At 46.7% G+C, this 17,253-nt stretch overlaps 1 protein-coding gene across 3 annotated transcripts in view; it reads left to right on the top strand.

The window, feature by feature from the left end:
- Positions 1-7,782: 7,782 nt before the first annotated feature.
- LOC144931605 (retinoic acid receptor beta-like) overlaps positions 7,783-17,253 on the top strand; it is a 73,085-nt gene continuing 63,614 nt past the window's right edge. Inside the window, exons 1-2 of one of the 3 annotated variants that reach the window (XM_078855684.1) lie at positions 7,785-8,046; positions 9,093-9,214. The gene's annotated coding sequence lies outside the window, so the exon portion shown is untranslated. Of the gene's footprint in view, positions 8,047-9,092; positions 9,215-17,253 lie in introns of all 3 variants that reach the window. The other 2 variants (XM_078855692.1, XM_078855674.1) reach the window with 2 other exon arrangements.

Here is a 17,253-nt window from a genome sequence, read left to right as displayed (position 1 = left end):
GCAACGTAATGGAGTGATTTCCCAGGCTGGTTTATTTTCTCAGCATGCCCTGTTATTTATCACGCCATCATCCCCGGATTAACACGACGCAAAACTTGCACAACTCCATTGCCGAATATTTTTCGACCACAAATATCCCTGCCACCTTGGTGCATGGCATCGTGAATGATGCCCGCGAGATGACACACTTATGCATATACATTATTTCAAATAACAACATAAAAAAATTGTTGCGTCTGCCAAATTCGCTAACAACAGCAGGTGGTTTCGGTCTTCTTGCGTTCACACGCGTTTCTCCGAGATTTATGTTCGAGGCGTCCTTCTGACACATCTCATTGACCATTGTTCCGTAAGGGTTTGCTCTGGGAACCCCTCAATTGCTGCTCATTATTGATAAAGCTCTCACCTATGCCCCTCCATTATACCTGAATTACGTGGTGTTTTCCTTATTAGGATCCAATTCACATACATTACGGGGTTTTTCACGAGCTGCCACCTAATACGTCCTGTTAAGTGAACCATGGCATGTACGTCACCGTGTTTGCGATAAGAAACAGAGACCCCCCCCGCCCCTCTTTTGTGAGTGACGCACTGGCACACGCTACCAGATCGTCAGAACGACAGCACGAACACGCCGTCCGCATGCTGGGATTTACAATCAAACCTTAACATTTGCCAACATTTAATCCACACGAGCTAATTTTAAGGGAATGCTTTGCCAGACTCATATCATGAAAAAAAAATAGTTTCAAGCGCAGCCCTTTTGAAAGAATGGAAAGACATATGACTCTTTCTGCTGCCACTGATAACCCCTTATTCAATATAATGTGTATGTGTCCCATCATTATTCTCCAAATGTCTCCAGGGTATATAGCAAGAAACAGGACATTCAGCTCCTGTTATTTGTGAACGAAAGTGGCGCTTCCAATTTTTGCTCTGTTAGAGTTGCTTTACCGATATTGAAATTGATTTACCGATTAAACTTTTCTGCACAGGTGGTTGGACACCACAGACAGACAAATGCACATCCCTTTGAAAAAAAAAAACAAGGTCAGTGACCGCAGAATTATACTCTCGACTACTTTAACAGTGAAGAGATGCTTTAACATTTCACGCGCATTTTCTTGGCCCGGATTTTAATCGCTGCTTTTTGTTTACAGCGGACCGTACAGCAATAATACACCACAGAGTGCAAATTGAATAAGTCATTAGATGTGCAAATAGAGCCTCGAGCAGTTTTCACAATCATCTCGCCAACATTGCCACCCTCGACTCGGTATTGTTTTTGCACGGGAAAGAGAGATACGTTTTCGTGAGTAGTGGCGAATCTCCGTTGAGATCGCCCGTCCTGCACGTCTGCTTTGTCGCTAACACGACCTCGTCACTGGAGTGTGAAACACTGAGCCACCTGATAATTGCCCACGTGTCGCACGTTTCTCCCTACGCAGGTGGCACCTTCACACCAGCTTGGGTAAGCTACACGCGTTTAATGACTGCAGGAGAAGGACCGGACGAGGAGGAGAGTGGTCCGCTTAACATTGCGTGGAACACGGCGGCGGCACAACCGGACGAGTCGTACGATAGCCCGTACGATGCTCATGGCCTCTACCACCCTGCGAAGTGACGAGCACACGGGAAAGCGATGGTTTCCTTGCTTGAATCAAGAGTGGACATGACACACACGTGTCACTGGCATCATCATCAGCAGCCATAGTCAATCTACTGCTGAATGAAGGCCTCCCCTAAGCCGCCACCATCTCTCATGCTTCTGCAATGTAACAATCCACATAGCGCCTGCACACGAGCTCATTTGGTTGCTCCATCTCCTCGGTGAAGGCGTTCCACTCCTTGGCTGCCGCTGCCTCATTATTCTTGGCCATCGACCATCATCCCTGCTCGCGACTTGTCCTGCCCAAGCTCGTTCTGGTTGGACGGTAGTGTTTAAAATGACTGAGCACGTACATAACTTAACTCTGGAGGAAATCTGCATGGCAAAAACGTGGACCCTCCTTCAACTCCATTGGCTGAAGGTTTATTTTCTGAGATATCTATGAATTATACATTACTGCATGCAGAGTGGATATAGGAGCGACTACTTTGTGGGATGTAATGCATTACCGTCTCCGTGTTACTGTTATCAAGACACGGAGAGTCTGTTCGGTGCAATAATCTCTTACAATGACTCACGTACCGAGCTGCCATCTGTTTACAGCTACTTATGATTGTTGGTAATGGTTTAAATATTCAATTAGCACAGTGTAACTGATATACAGTCATGCATTACCTAATTGTCAACATAATTTATGAGGTAACAAATTACGTTATTAAAACCTCCCCAACAGCAGGTACTCGGCAGTTTCGCGTATAAACCTGCTCGACTTTCGAGTCAAGTACTGTTAGCGAGCACCTATTTGGCTTGAGACTGTGCACAACATCCTTATTTAAAGCTGAGCTGACCTAGGAGAAGCCCAGGCCAGGCCCAGATTCCAAGTGCAACTGATATTGTGCAAAGCCAGGAACACTGGGGTTGTAGTCGCATCCTAACAATATAAAAAGGCAAACATCCCCTGTATAGCCTGTAATATACCGTTGTAGAAGGTGCTGTTAGCGAGCACCTGTGAAGACTGGCACGGCACACGAGGGGGTAGGTGGCCAACACTACGCCCGGCCGTCTTTGTCTCTCTCATGGTAATGTTTACACATCGCACCAGGTGCTTATTTGAGGCTGAATCAACCCAGGGGAGACCCAGGACCAATTCAGATAATCATCACCGGTGTTGGCCGTGAGCGGGAATCGAACCCGAGTGACCAGGTTCGTAGCGCAGCCCGCTAACAGCTACACTACCGCTGCCCACAATATCACACACACACACACACTTTATGCTCTTGGCTGGATATCTGTGTTTGTAATGCATTACGCCGCATGCAGTTTCACCGATTGCACGCACGTGCACAAGTGTGCATCTTCATGTGCTTAATATAATGCAGGGTGCAAAAAGAAGAGAAAACACGACGGTTTTATTTTTATTTTTTCTGCACGTTACATTTTGCAGTGAATCACTCTCAAGCAAGTCACATAATGAGGAGTATTAACCTGTGGCACCCTCCACATCTGGAGCGATTTAGGGCCATTCCATTCATATAAACACTGCCAAACAGCAAAACATAATTTACCAGCCAGCCATTAAAATTTAAGCTATTTGTTTTCCGACCAAAACGCATGGCTTTCGTAAGATATTATTTTTTTTAGAAGAATTACAGTAACACACACGCGCGCGCGTGCACAAAAGCCACCCTCGGCCTCCACCACCACCAGCACCACCACGGCCGACGGCACAACGTTGGTTACAGTAATTAGCAAACGTTGGGAAATAAAACGAAAAAAAAATGCGCGCTGGTTTACACAGCGAACCGTTCCGGCGGGCGGAGGTGACTCTCCGCTGTAATTGGCATGGGGCCGTGGCCACGGGGCCGCGGCTGTGATGTTTGTGCGCGCGTGCCTCGCCTCTCTGGGTCACACGTGCAAGCGATTTGCTGACATTAGCCGGAGGTAGCCTGGACCTTTGCTCGCGCTGTCTTGACTGGCGGGTGAAGCGCGGCCGCCACTGCGGTCATTTCCTCCCGAAGCTGCCTTTGTTTGGAGTCTGGAACCCGCCCCTACCACCCTCCCCTCACATTTTCCCTCCGCACCGTTTGTTTAGCTTTCTTGTGTTTCGTAATTGAGTGCAACTGTGGACACAAACGAATATGATTTACGCCTTAATTTCATGGCAATACGAGGTGTGCAGCTGAGCCTAAAATTCATTCCCCGTGTCTATTCAAAAATGTTCCTTACACTCAGGTTTTGCAAAATGATACACGACATTCAGGAATTGCCAACAATCAGAATAATTCATCACTTGTGTTATTTTCTTTCATGCATTCAGTGTTCGCATACTCATTTACTGGGTTGGCAGCTTCGTTGCTGTTTTAATGTTTGTCTTTTATCTACTTAAAATAATCAAAACTGCATTATTCGGATGTGACGTGATTCATTTATTTTCCCAGTAAACATGCGACGCTGGGCCAACGTTGGTATGTGGATGGAACCGTTGGACCAACTGTTGGCGCAACATTGAGATGACAAATCTTGACTTAAAGCTTTCGTGACTGCAGGAATTCATACTCTTTGGGTCTTTCGGTAAAGTCACGTAGATAGAAAAAGAATGAAATAAAATAAAATCACGACGTTTCGATCGCAACACAAGCAATCGTCTTCAGGTGAAAGAATACAGCAGGCGGACTGCTGAGGCAGGAAGAAATATAGCTATATTTCACAACACAAGCGATCGTCATCAGGAGGAAAGAGTTATTTCCTCCTGATGACGATCGCTTGTGTTGCGATCGAAACGTCGTCGTTTTTTGTTATTTTCTTTCAACCATCTACGTGACTTTACCGAAAGACCCAGGAATATGAATTCCTGCAGTCACGAAAGCTTTAAGTCAAAAATGTGATAGATCACCATCACCACCTTTTGTTCTTGCGAGCCCTTCGTTTTCAGAATAAAAAAACAAATTAAATGTCAAAATGTACCCACAACATTCCTTGAAACGCAAGTGATATACGTGTGCGCACAATTCTACCAAACCTTATCATCCAGGTGAGAGAGAATGGAGATGATGTGCCATCAGTCCAAGGGACGCCGATAGTCAATACTTAGAAGGATACATAATAACATCTGTTTTTCATATATGAATGCAAAAATAATTTGCGTGGAAATATGTACTGTCTATGCTGTATTTTGATAAATATATAACAATCTACAACCTGGAAATCTTCTCTGAGTCCCATTATACTTTTTAGGAAGCCCCTGCTTGGGATGTTTTGCTGATTCGTTACCGACTTTGTATGTGTGATGTGGAAACTGGACTACCGAGAATAAATCCAGGTACTTTAAGAGATAACACTCAAAAATCCAGATAGACGAGGCAGGATCTCACCTCAGCGCTCTTCAATGTGATACACAAACTACTCCTCCAAAGTGCAATTATGGAGCCATGGCCGCTAAACCCAAAAAGCATGGACATTTAGATTTCGAATAATGTGAGATGGCGGGTGAAGCACAATGCGGGTACAAGCGTCACGCCCAGGACTCGGAGGAGGTTCAAGGGTAGTCAGGTGACTTCAGGGACAGCAGCAGCAACACAGGCAGCCGCAGTGGGACCCCCGATTACAGGTCCTGGCTAAGCACCTGGCCTCAACCAGCTACTCACTCCACTCCTACCTGTAATTTCCTGCTGCTGATGGCATGAGAATAATTCCCATCCATCTTGCTGCTCGAGTATTACTTTCCGACAGATCCAATGGCCGTTGTGTGCTCCTTAGTGGCTCAATAAATCAAACTGAAGCGTACAGTACCGTCGTATTTTCAACGCTATATTTGCAATGTGTCGGTGTTGCTTAACAAACAGTGTTTGCATTTTCTTAGGCGAATAAAATTCATGCTGCTTCGTTTAAAAATGGCTTGTACGAACTGCACTTCGGCCAGCTTTGTTAAAAATAATTGACGCACTTTATCGTTGTTCACGGTGGTTCATTCCACACACAACACTCCGTGGGCATTACAAGAATGGTCTTAGTCCTTGATGGAGTTTCATAAATGACTTTCACCACATAAACACTGCCCATTACCTGTCAAGAGAAGCTTCAGGCAAAATCAAACGTAGTAAATGAATGTCGCACCACCAGCTAATTGAGCTCACGATTTATGAATATGCACAGCCGCTGTGGCATGGGTTGCACTCAAAGACGAATAGTTAATATTCTAATTTTTTATGTAGAGTACAACTGGTGGAGCATGATTACACGGGTGATTTATACAAGCCCCGCGTAATAGAACTAAGATCTGCCAGGGCCAATGCATCAACAGCTGCTCCTTCAACCAGACAGGTCATTCATTTACTGTCACCGGCACTCAAGAGCGAGGTGAAACTCGCTTTTGCAAATTAGGATCTGACTTCCGTTAATGCGTTTCCCTATTATTGACGTTGTAATACGGTAATGTAATTAAAATGCTGCTGAAGTATTCAATCCCAGCGGGGAGAAGGGACGAGGCGGTGTCGAGGACGTGACGGATGGCTTCCCAAAGTGGAGTATTGGTTAAATAGACGTGGAACCGGCTCGCTGTCACAACACAACACGAAAGGACTGCACGGGCTGTTTAACCATTCGGGTCTTAGTTATAGAACTGTTTCATTCTTTGTTTTTTTCGGTAAAGTCACGTAGGTGAAATTTAAAATAAAAATGAAAACAACAAAATTTATTAAAGTTATTTAATTTACTTGTTTTCATTTTTATTTTTTTATTTCACCTACGTGACTTTACCGACAAAACCAAAGAGTATGGATCCTTGCGGTCACGAAAACTTCAAAACTAGAACTGTTTCATTAGGTCACCCTTATTAAATTAAGCCAATTGATTAATTGTTAAGGAGTTATTTGTTGAGGCCTATTAAGTTCGCCGGGTGTAGTGCCACACTTCTGTAATCTGGCATCTTGGAGTACAAGGGTTGGTGCATCAGGTAAATTTGTGAATTCCCAAACCCACTGATACTGCAGGGTGGCCAGCAGATGACGATAGAGCAGGAGGGTTTGTGGACCTGTCAGTGTGGAATTTTGAGTATTATCCTTGTGTTTGTGTGAAGATTTTCTCTGCGCTTCTACGTGACCTGGAATGTTTTTGCTTTATTGAAATGTAAAGTTATTGCGATTATTTCGTTTCATTTATTTGTCATATTCGCTGCACACACTGCTGGCTGTCAATGTTTATAAGTTAAACGCAAATACATTTTGGCTACGTAACCCTTATCACGTCCTCAACACTTGTACACTTTGCCACGTACAAACCTCATTGTAAGTAAAGAGCAAGAGGCCGTAGATTTAAGAAAATGCAATGTATGTATTGCTCTACAACTGCCTCACGATCGCAGGACGGGTCTGACGCCCACCCTCATATGTCCAGAATCTTTGCTCTTAGAATCTCGCCTCGTGATTTTGAGTAACAGTAAATGGAAGCAGGGATATGCGGGGTGATTGCTGCCACACAGCCCCCATGCTGGCTGCAGACTCACAAACATCGCATCCGTCATCGTCCGGGGAGGTGATGATGCCCATTGCCTGCACGCCTCGCTGACCTGCACGCCAGGACGTGGCGTTGGGTTTATTAAATTCATTTTCCCGTGGTTACGTGAATTGGAGAAGAACTCAGCTCTGGAACCCCCATTGTTTGATGTTTCAATGCGACAACCTCACGGGCATAGCTGTTGTGCACACATTTGTATTTTATTTTGTAAGCTCTATACACAGACACGGCAGTGTAAGAGCATGAACTGGCGTTGCATTTTTAAGCACATGCCGTGAGCCAGGAAAAGCCACCGTTTTTTTATGGGGAGCTTTATACTCCAGTAAAAATGGCACGCTGTCATTACCGTGACGTCTCGCCATCAAACCTCCATGCGAAAGTGCAGCTCTGCCAAAACATGCCTGCCGCACCGAAATGAGAAGCGAGTTGAAGACCGTGCCGGTGGTCCCTGGTTCTCGGCGATCGTGACTGCGAGTGGGTGTGGACGTCCGGGTGCCTCGGCTGCCTATTCATCAAAGAGCGAGGTGGGTCGCGGAGAGAAAGGGGGGGGGTGGTGGGGAAGGGCAGCGGTGTCGTCAAACCAAGAAACATTTATCAGAGCCTTTTCCTGACAAGCAGAGTCACACGGGCACTGGCAGTGACGGAATGGTGGCGGGGAGTGGGGGGGGTGGTGGTGGTCGTGGGGAGGGTGTTCCTACTGTGGCAAAAATCCAAAACGACTTCCCGACAGCAGCGGAGGACGCGGCCGCCCTGGCGTGAGCGCCGACACGCGAGGTGTGACGAGCGTGCACGACCCTGCGGGACTAGCTGACTCGCCGGCGTCTGCGCACGAGGTTCCGCCTGCATCGAGTGGCGTCGTTCGGGGCACCGGGGGTACATTCCGGGCTGATTCCGCGTGCTGCCGCCCGGTTCGAGTGACGGCCCAGGTACGTTACCCCCCTCCCCCCCTCGCTGCTTATTCCGCGGTGATTGTAACAAGTTGTGCTAATCTGCTCGGTGTGGTGAAAATAATTGGTTGCAATGTGTTTTAAGAAGTATTTTCGTTATATTGTGTTGGGGCGAATTAATTCCCAAACTGAGTAAAACTCAGACATGTGAAAAGCAATCTGAGATATGCCAGAAATGACATTTAAATTGATAATAATTAGAAAATATGGTATATTACTGAAATTACAACTTCTGGATTGGGAGTTAGTGGTACTTAAGCATTTAAATGTGACAATCTGCCATAAATGAAACTCCATCCACCAAGTGGTTGCTCCAAGAAGGGCTCATGTCCAATGCTACAAATGAAGATAATGCTCAGGCTTGGACTTGGTTGTGTTAAAAAATAACTGTTCTTGCTTCTTAACGTTAACATTGGGCAGTGGTTATTGCTGGCTACCGTTGTGGGGGAAGAGGTCTTCCTGGCCAATTAGAGGCATGCAAGAGAGCAGGGTGTCAGGGAAACTGCCCTCCTGGGCAAACATTACAGCAGTCATCAGGCCTCCTTAAATCACCGTGCTTACCGACGCTGGGACAGCAGAGGGAAATTGCAGCAAGCAGTGACGTGTGAACGCTCAACCTTCTCACTTCAACGCTCGCGCTCATTTGAAATCTTTGCAATCCGGTCATCATTCTTTTTGCGGGGTAATTTCAAATCGCGGTAACCCACGAGTGTCGCAGCGGCGCTCAGTGAAAGGATGCGCACGGCACCGCAATCCGAGCCGAATATCCGAGAGGCACCTCAAACTATCTTCAGACACCAAAGTGAATTCGGCAGCCAAGCTAAACCCTTGGCTGGAGCGCGCGCGCGCTCCAATGATGCAGCAGCAGCAGCCGCCACCCCCGCCCGACTCCCGCCCACCGGCTCCGTGGTTCCACCCCACCACCCGGCGCCTCCGTTCCGCCGTAAGCAGCCACGTCAAGTGCAATCAGCGCCATGATCCGTGCTCACGAGCCCCATGCCTCTGCGTACGCTCACGGTTGCTAGAGGCGGCTGGGTCGTGGGCCGGGTCGGGTCGCCACCCTCCTGGGGATCAGCGCGTACAGGGAATCGGGGAAGAGACCGGGGGAACAGGGGAAGCCCTTGCTGACGATCGCACTGGGGGAAAGGTACGTGGGGCGGGGGGGGTGCTGGCGAGGTGGCTTTGCAGAGAGAGACTGAGAGAGATTGTGCGTTTCTTCAAGGGCCGAGTTCTTTAGCTGCGAATGATGGAGGTGACTGATGTGGGGAAGAGCTGCCGTGGGTAGGTTCTCCATGACAAAGTGGGATCTCCTCTCTCCTGAACGCGCGGCGATGACCTTTGCATGATAAATAACGGCATGAGAGACGAGCGCGAGGACGTGTGCACCGTGCAACAGGAATTGTTTTTTGAAAAATGTAAAATGTGAGCGATTCGTGACACCGGTCGATGGAATGCCGCTGCTGTGACCAAGGCCGCAGAATGCAGAGTTATTAAAAAATAATTGGATCCTCTAAATATTTCATAAAAGTGCAATGAAATATTTATTTCGCTGTTCCCGACAGAATGTTCTTGCTGATGCAATAAAAGCGAGCGTGTGCTTTTTAAACACAAAATGTGGAAGCATTTTATGAGAGCAATTTACATGGATATGTCATGAAAATTAAATGAGCCTTTCTTCCACCGAACTTCGGAATACGGAACATACAGAGTTTAAAACGTAGGCTTTCGCGACCAATATCATCCGTGTTTTTTTTTTTGGGGGGGGGGGGTTAGGACGCGATCTAACCAAAAAACACTTCTATTATGAACATACAGAGTTGATTTGGAGCTTTCGTGACTGCAGGAATTACTCTTTGGTTCTTTCAGTAAAGTCACGTATCATTTAATGTATTTTCTAGCTACCTGACTTTACCGAAAGAACCAAAGAGTAGCATACATATATAGTGTTTCAACGCGCACACGTTTCGTCACACAAAGTGCACACTCGCGCTAAACCCTGGATATCTGCCTCGGCAGAATTAAATTATACGCACTTTTATACGTGATCGCACAGAATGCAACTCTGACGATCAACGGAATGTTTTTTGAGTTACGCACACTAATGCTGCCTTTGCCGCGTGCAGCCAAACGGGGCCTTTAATGCGCGTAATTACGTGATGAGACAATGGACGCGATGTCTTCTAGAACTTTGCCAAACATAATTCCACTACTTTCCAAATGCACTCGTGTGTTGCACAATAATGTGGCTCATCCAGGCTAAATTGAAGTGGCCTGGTGATGTAACATCATTAAGTTGTAGTTAAAATCGTTCCCGTTCCAGTTCAAGGCACCTGAATAACGGGATGCTGCTGAAAAGTTTTAAACAGACACTGATAATGTAAGCTCCACGCCAGGGCATCAATAGCGAAATTGTTCATGGGAATTGTTTTGTTTTATCACCGTTACTTAGCACAGGCACAAAGGGCCAAAATGCCAAGTGGCTAGCAACAAACAGCACACTTCAACGCATAAGGGAATACAGGTAGTCCCCGACTTACGATGGTCCGACTTACGGTATTTCGATCTTACGATGGCGATATCGATATGACAAAATTGTACAATATTTAACATTTCGCGCGGCAGGCAAACGCAGCAGCGTACGAGGTACGATACTGTACGTTGGGACGCTGCCGGGATGTACTGTACGCATATAGTTTATACAGTACGGTACTGTAAATTGCTCTGTTTTGCTAAATTATCACCATTCTTTAAGACTCCTGGGTAGGCTAGGCCATTTTCGACTTACGATATTTTCGACTTACGATGGGGTCGTCGTAACGCATCTCCATCGTAAGACGGGGACTTCCTGTACGTTTATTGATTGACCAAGATTATGAGCAACTTAGGAAGCGAAACGATGCGAGGGAATTCCGAAGTGGAGCAGTGCGAAGGAAAAAAGAAAAACGAGAAGTGGTTGTGACCTGCAGGGCGATGGTTGAACAAATCATGAATGGGAAGTTTTGTCAGTAACCAGGAAAAGAGCGGACACGTGCTAACGGGAACACCGTTTCGGGATGGCTGGTAGTAGGCAGCGAAAAGGGATTTAGGTAAGCAGGATATGTTCTCTGTCTGTGTGCTATCATCGCAACCAATCGTGTTCACTTGAACCCGAATAATCCTCACCTGATGTTATCTGCCGTTAGCAGCTTGGATTCCCTTTCAAATGCGGTACATGTCCCGTCACTATGGGCTTGATGCACAAGACTTCGTTAGAATATCAGCGGGAAGGCGCGGGCTTTTCACACCCACACTACCACTGGACTTTACACGAATGACATTTGCAAGACTTGTCTCGAATGCGTCTACGTGCATGTGCCTGCGAACCATTTAGACAGCAAGGGAAAGGTTAAAGGTGCAGCCCTGCAATTGTTTACTCATTCCACTGTTGGCAGAAGGGCCTCCACTAGGGAGAGCGTTAAGAAAGCCCATCTCGAGGGTATTTGGCCTACTCTTCCACACTGGCCAGACGACTTGGAAGTGGTGGGAGTACCGATACTTTACCCCACCACACGCCACCTGCCGATAAACTAGCCGTGGAGTATTCATTTATACCTCTGGGTGGACAGGGTGGGAAGCGGATTTACGAAAATTTGCACCATGGGTTCAACTACTGCGCTGGGAAATAAAAATAAAACCTAAACTATTTTTATTTTAACGGGTAAGACCTACTGAGCTTTAGAACTCTTTTTCAGGAGCGACCTGGCCACAAATAATAGCTCAACTAAATGGTTTATCATTCGGAAATATATAACATGTGGAAGGAAAAACCAGAGGATCTGGAGAAAAATGCATGCGACACAGGGAGAGAGAACATGCAAACTAAAAATATACAGGCGTCAAAGTCGGGATCGAACCCATGTCCTCCTGTATACCAGGTGAGGTAGTTAACATCTCACCACCGTGGCGAACTGAAGATCTCTGGATTATTTACATGTTATGATGCACTCAATATGAATAAACTACATCAACATATCTTTGGAAAAAAACTCAAGCCTATGAACAATATAAATCAAATAATCAGGGTTTAAGAAAAACTAACGGAAAGTTTTCAAATATGGGATCACTCACGAATAGAGTTCTCGATTAAAAGAAAAACATGTATCAATATTGAGATGTATTTTTAAAAAAATTCGTTTAGTAATTCACGCAGTTCATGTTTCAATGCACTTTCATATGATATCTTTATATATGAGACCCTATTTGGGAATGGATACAGCACAGTGATCATTATCGCCAATGGAGTTCTTCTTCTTGGTTCTTTCGGTAAAGTCACGTAGAATGTAAATAATACATAATTCTCGACAGACCTGTTCTTCACCTGAGGACGGCTGCTTGCATTGTGGCCAAAACGTCGTGAGAATTATTTTATTATGTTAAATTTTTATTATTTTATTATTTCCATTCTACGTGACTTTACCGAAAGAACCAAGAAGATGAATCCCTGCAGTCACGAAAGCTTTAAATTGAAATTTAATGGAGTTCTTATTATAGGTAAAAGCTGAAGGTAAAAGTCCAGCTCCACAATTTATTTCTAATGCCACTGTTGGTTTAAGTGCGTCCCCTAAAGAGACGGGTTACCCTCTGCTGGGAGAGTAGGCAGGGTTTGGTTTATGATGCTTATTGCAGATCTTACATTGGTGGAAATAAGGTGCAATAATGCTGGGCCAGATGAGCGAAGTTTAGGTGAAGCTATGATCGACTAAGAGACTAACCCTCCGCCATTAGAATGTGCAATTTCCAGCAATGACTCAGGGCCACGAATGGAGGTGATAACCACAGAACCACTCACTCTTGTTTAAGCAAGGAGACGCTCTGACTCTGCTTGTTTTTCACATTCGAGTGTATTCACACACGAGTGTATTTACACTCGAGTGTATTCACACTCGAGTGTATTCACTGCACACTCAAAGACAACCATTGACCCCTGGCCCCCTCGCTCCAGCTCCACAGTGAACATACTTCTGGACACATTCCCTCCTTTGGGTGCCACTCTGTCACGAGTCTCGACCATGAGCCATCATCTCTTCTCGCAATGTGTCCTGCCCAAGCCCACTTACTCTTTTTAACGGTCAATATGTATGCATGTTGAACTTCTTTCACATCGTACGTAACCAGCCGTGCTAATTGTGCATGCATGTCCTCCTCTGCCTTCCCTTATATATCCAAGCATATCTCCCCGCATGCTTCTTTGCACACTGTTCGGATTTTATTCTACTTTCGTTTCTTTTTAAACGTCTAACTTTCGTCTTTAGTCACGCTGGTACGTTGCTTTAAATTACTCATATCAGTTTTCTAACCTGCAAATTATGCATATATAATTTGCATGAATTAAAAATATTGAATTCTCACAGATTCCATGCATGTACCATGAGCGTATCACTTGGATGTAATTGATAAACTGACGCACGGCTACACGCCCTGCACTCTACCATTATGCTCAATTAAGATGCTCAGTTATGGTGTCTGAGGTGCAGATATATTCTCAGGGTCACGAATCCGGACAGACCCGTTTAAAAATGTTGCCGTGCCTGTAAGCATTACAACGGTGGGATTCATGCAAAGCGGCTGGCTTACACTGAATGGGAGGGCTGACATTAAAACAGCAGAATTCAGCCACGGCAGTGGCTTTCTTCACCAATCCATGCAGAACTCGACCAAACGTGTTCCGACTGATCGCTCACTTTTATGTGCGTTTTGAATCGGCCAGGCTGTGTGTAGGCTGTCAGAGAGGACGGTACACTTTTTTATGAGTGGCGCAGTCTTTTTGGGCACACGGCCAGTTCCACGAGTACACGGGTTTTGCAAGTTATGGCTCCCGACTAAAATTAACCGGAGCAAACGTGTCCGAGAAAGTGCGTGCGCACAAAGCGCATTTCTGTAAGTCGACAGTGAAGAACACTCTCCCACTCCCACCCCCCCATGAGGGAACCTGCTACTGTAGGAGGGCTCCCGGGACTGCGGGGACCCCTGAGTGATGCATGCACAAGCTGTTGCTTATACTGGTAGGAACCTCCTGGTTACACCAGCCCACAGGGGATTATTGTGTCCGTCCGTCGTGCAGGGAGGGGCTGGGTGGGGAGGGAGGGGCTGGGTGGGGAGGGGAGGGTGGGGAGGGTGGGGAGGGTGGGGCTGGGTGGAAAGGGTGGGGAGGGGCTGGGTGGGGAGGGTGGGGAGGGGCTGGGTGCGTGTGGGAGGGGTGGGGCTGGGTGGGGAGGGGCTGGTCACCCCGTCGTGCCCTTATTAAACTCAACGTTTAACCTACTCACGCCGGCTTGTGCGCGCCCTCACAGTCGGACATATTTGCGGAATACACCACGCGGCCGTTGACCCTGGCCATTGACCGAACAACCCAACGTTCCTACCAGCTCCCTCCGCAGGAATGTGTTTGCCCTCACTTTATAACTTCGAAATAAGGCAATTTTTTTCTTTAAAATCGACATCAATCTATACCGTGCAAATACATTTCAAGCAATACAAATCTTTGTTGGCTATGTCGACAGCCAGGGCAGGGAATGTTAGCAAGCACACATTAAAGGCTGGCATGGTCCACAAATGGGTGGTGTGGCCGTCACACCAAGCCTGGCTGCATTTGTCTCCACATTTTTTTTACATTCACGCACCGTGTCGTGCACTCATTTAAGGTGTAGTCTTCCTAAGGGAGGTCCAGGTGAGTTTAAGATTCCCATGTCCACTCGTATGCACGGTCAGACATCAAGCCCAGGTTACTGGGGTATCAACGCAATGAACGAACCACTACAATACCACGCTGCGCTATCCAATAACGTGGGCCCACACATTGACCTGGGCTGTGCCTGGATACATACGTGCCAAGTGTTCTGTGGACTCCAGAGCACTGCGGGGCTCGCTGTACTTTACACTGAACCGAGACGAACGCATCCAGTGTGTGTTTGCGACATACAGCACAACGTGCTTGGCTGCAGGGGCATCGGCGGTATTCAGTGAAAGCTCTGAACACACAAAGATATCACCGCCACCACCGCCACCACCACCACCACCACCCCCCTTGCCGCCGCCCACCCAGAGTCGTACATGCAAGCCATTCAAGACATGCCTTTACCAGAGCAAGCGAGCGGCACATCCCAGGCTGTGTCATAAAACTGTGAAACACGCTCGCTTTGTGAGCAGGGCATTGTCAGCCGTCGAGGTGTTAGCCCATTGGGGGCCGAAGCAGAAATTATTTTTTGTCGTCCCCCACCCTCCCTCCATGTCTCTATCCTTCTAATTTAGAAACTCCCAGTGAGATGGCAAAATAGGTATTGACAAGCGATAGGGATGTATCAGGATGAGATCAATTATGGAGAAGTAATAGAGATGAGAGAAGAGGGTTGCAGATGAGACGCCCAGTGCACTCAGAATGATGTCGACGAGGGAGAAAATATGTAGTGAGATGAGTGAACAGAGCTGCAGACAAGACAGCCATTAGAGCCACAACTGTAATTCACTTTGAACGTCAATCAGATTTGTGTAATGTTTATTAGAATAAAACATTTGAGCTGATACTCCCTTTTCAAAAGAAATCCGGGCCCCCTTGAGCTATTTGGGGCCATACGCTCTGCTTAGTTTGCTTCGGCGTAGCACCGCCACTGACTTCCAGGCCAAGATCGAAGCTCCCCCTCCCCCCCCCACATTTTTGGAGTCTGTTCACACCTCTGGCAAACAATCGCTTGCACAAATGGTAGTGAGCCGGTGTTAAAGTTTGCAAGTCCATAAAACAGGGCTGTTAAATTTGCAAAACTGCACACAACCTGGCCATGCGCTGTTTGTGAACCAGTGGGAATGAGTGTTGCGTTAGGTGTCCTTGGGTTTTACGTGTGCTGGGAGTAGCCACCAAGGGATTCAATGTTGGAGCCACTGCGCTCTGCAGATTAATCATCTTCCAATGCTCCTCTTGACAACCCTGCGTTTATTGATTTCTTCTGCACCAATTTTCTTCTTTTGAATTGAGGAGTTAAATGTAATAACAACTAAGATGTGTTTACGCTCTTGTTAATTTAAATGACCCAACGTATCTGTGACCCGCTGCTGTTGGGGTTCAGGGCCATTTACGTTGTGTCCCGGGATAAAATTAAAAGTCACTAACCCATTAGTAAGAGTCCCACAGGGCTTTAGAGACAATGCTGATTGGACACTCCTGATCATGTGACTCACACGCTCAAAGCACCTTCTGAGCCACCTCTACTCGCTCGCCAGTCCTCCTCGTGGGCTTTTGGTGAAGATCACGAGGGGGAGAGTCCTTTGCTGGATAAAGAGGCCAGCATCAAACGCAGGCTACGAATGCAATGGTTCATTAAACCTGACGCTGCGGTGATCGATGTTCTTTCGCCATCATGTAAAATCTCCGATTAGTTCCCTCACCTCCGATTGGCGCAATTGGCAACGTACGGTGCAAAATAAATTCAACGCGTAAAGGATTAAGGTGAAGCCGTGCAATGTCTTGCAGCACGACCTCTCCACTACAGGGAGCTCAGGATATCCCCTCTGATTGGGGTATTTGGCCTGCTCGCCTAAAACTGGGGAGACGTCTTGATAGAGGTGGGAGTTCCCACACTTTACCCCAGCTCACACGACCTGTCGATAGATTGTTGGGTGAACATAGACGGAGAGGGGGGGGGATGTTTATATAAAAAACGTCCCCATTGTTTCAACTGCCGCGCCAGGAGGACACGGGCGTCAAATGGGTGAGAGAGATGGTGGAGAGTGCTTACTGGTGGTGGTGCCAGGTGGACAGACCTGCGATGGAGTTGGCAAGGACCAGGAAGGATTAGCACGGCTCGGCGAGCATATGTGCTTACAATCTGTGTCGTGCACATGCAGAGGAAGCCACCCCTAATCACTTCGTGAAACTATGTTCATCCTATGCTATCCTTTTACCAAGGCCATCGCTTCTCTCTGGGATTTGAGCGTGCAGGTGCTAATGGTGAAACAGACAACTTCTAATCTACAAAGCTGAAATTGTGAAAAAATTAAACGCCTCTGCTTTCTTTCTTTGCTGAAAATTAACTTAGCCAAATGTGTTAGTATTGTGCTATGCATCATTAATCAGTTTAAGGGGACAGAAAGTGCAATGTTTTCATGACGTGCTCTCGCACGTGTTGTTTTTTCAATGCCGTTGAGATCACCAGCCTG

This window comes from Lampetra fluviatilis, chromosome 1 (assembly GCF_964198595.1).
Source record: "Lampetra fluviatilis chromosome 1, kcLamFluv1.1, whole genome shotgun sequence".
In the NCBI taxonomy this organism is placed as follows: Eukaryota; Metazoa; Chordata; class Hyperoartia; order Petromyzontiformes; family Petromyzontidae; genus Lampetra; species Lampetra fluviatilis.
The sequence above is the reverse complement of the archived record's forward strand: the minus strand, read 5'-3'. Positions and strand labels throughout refer to the sequence as shown.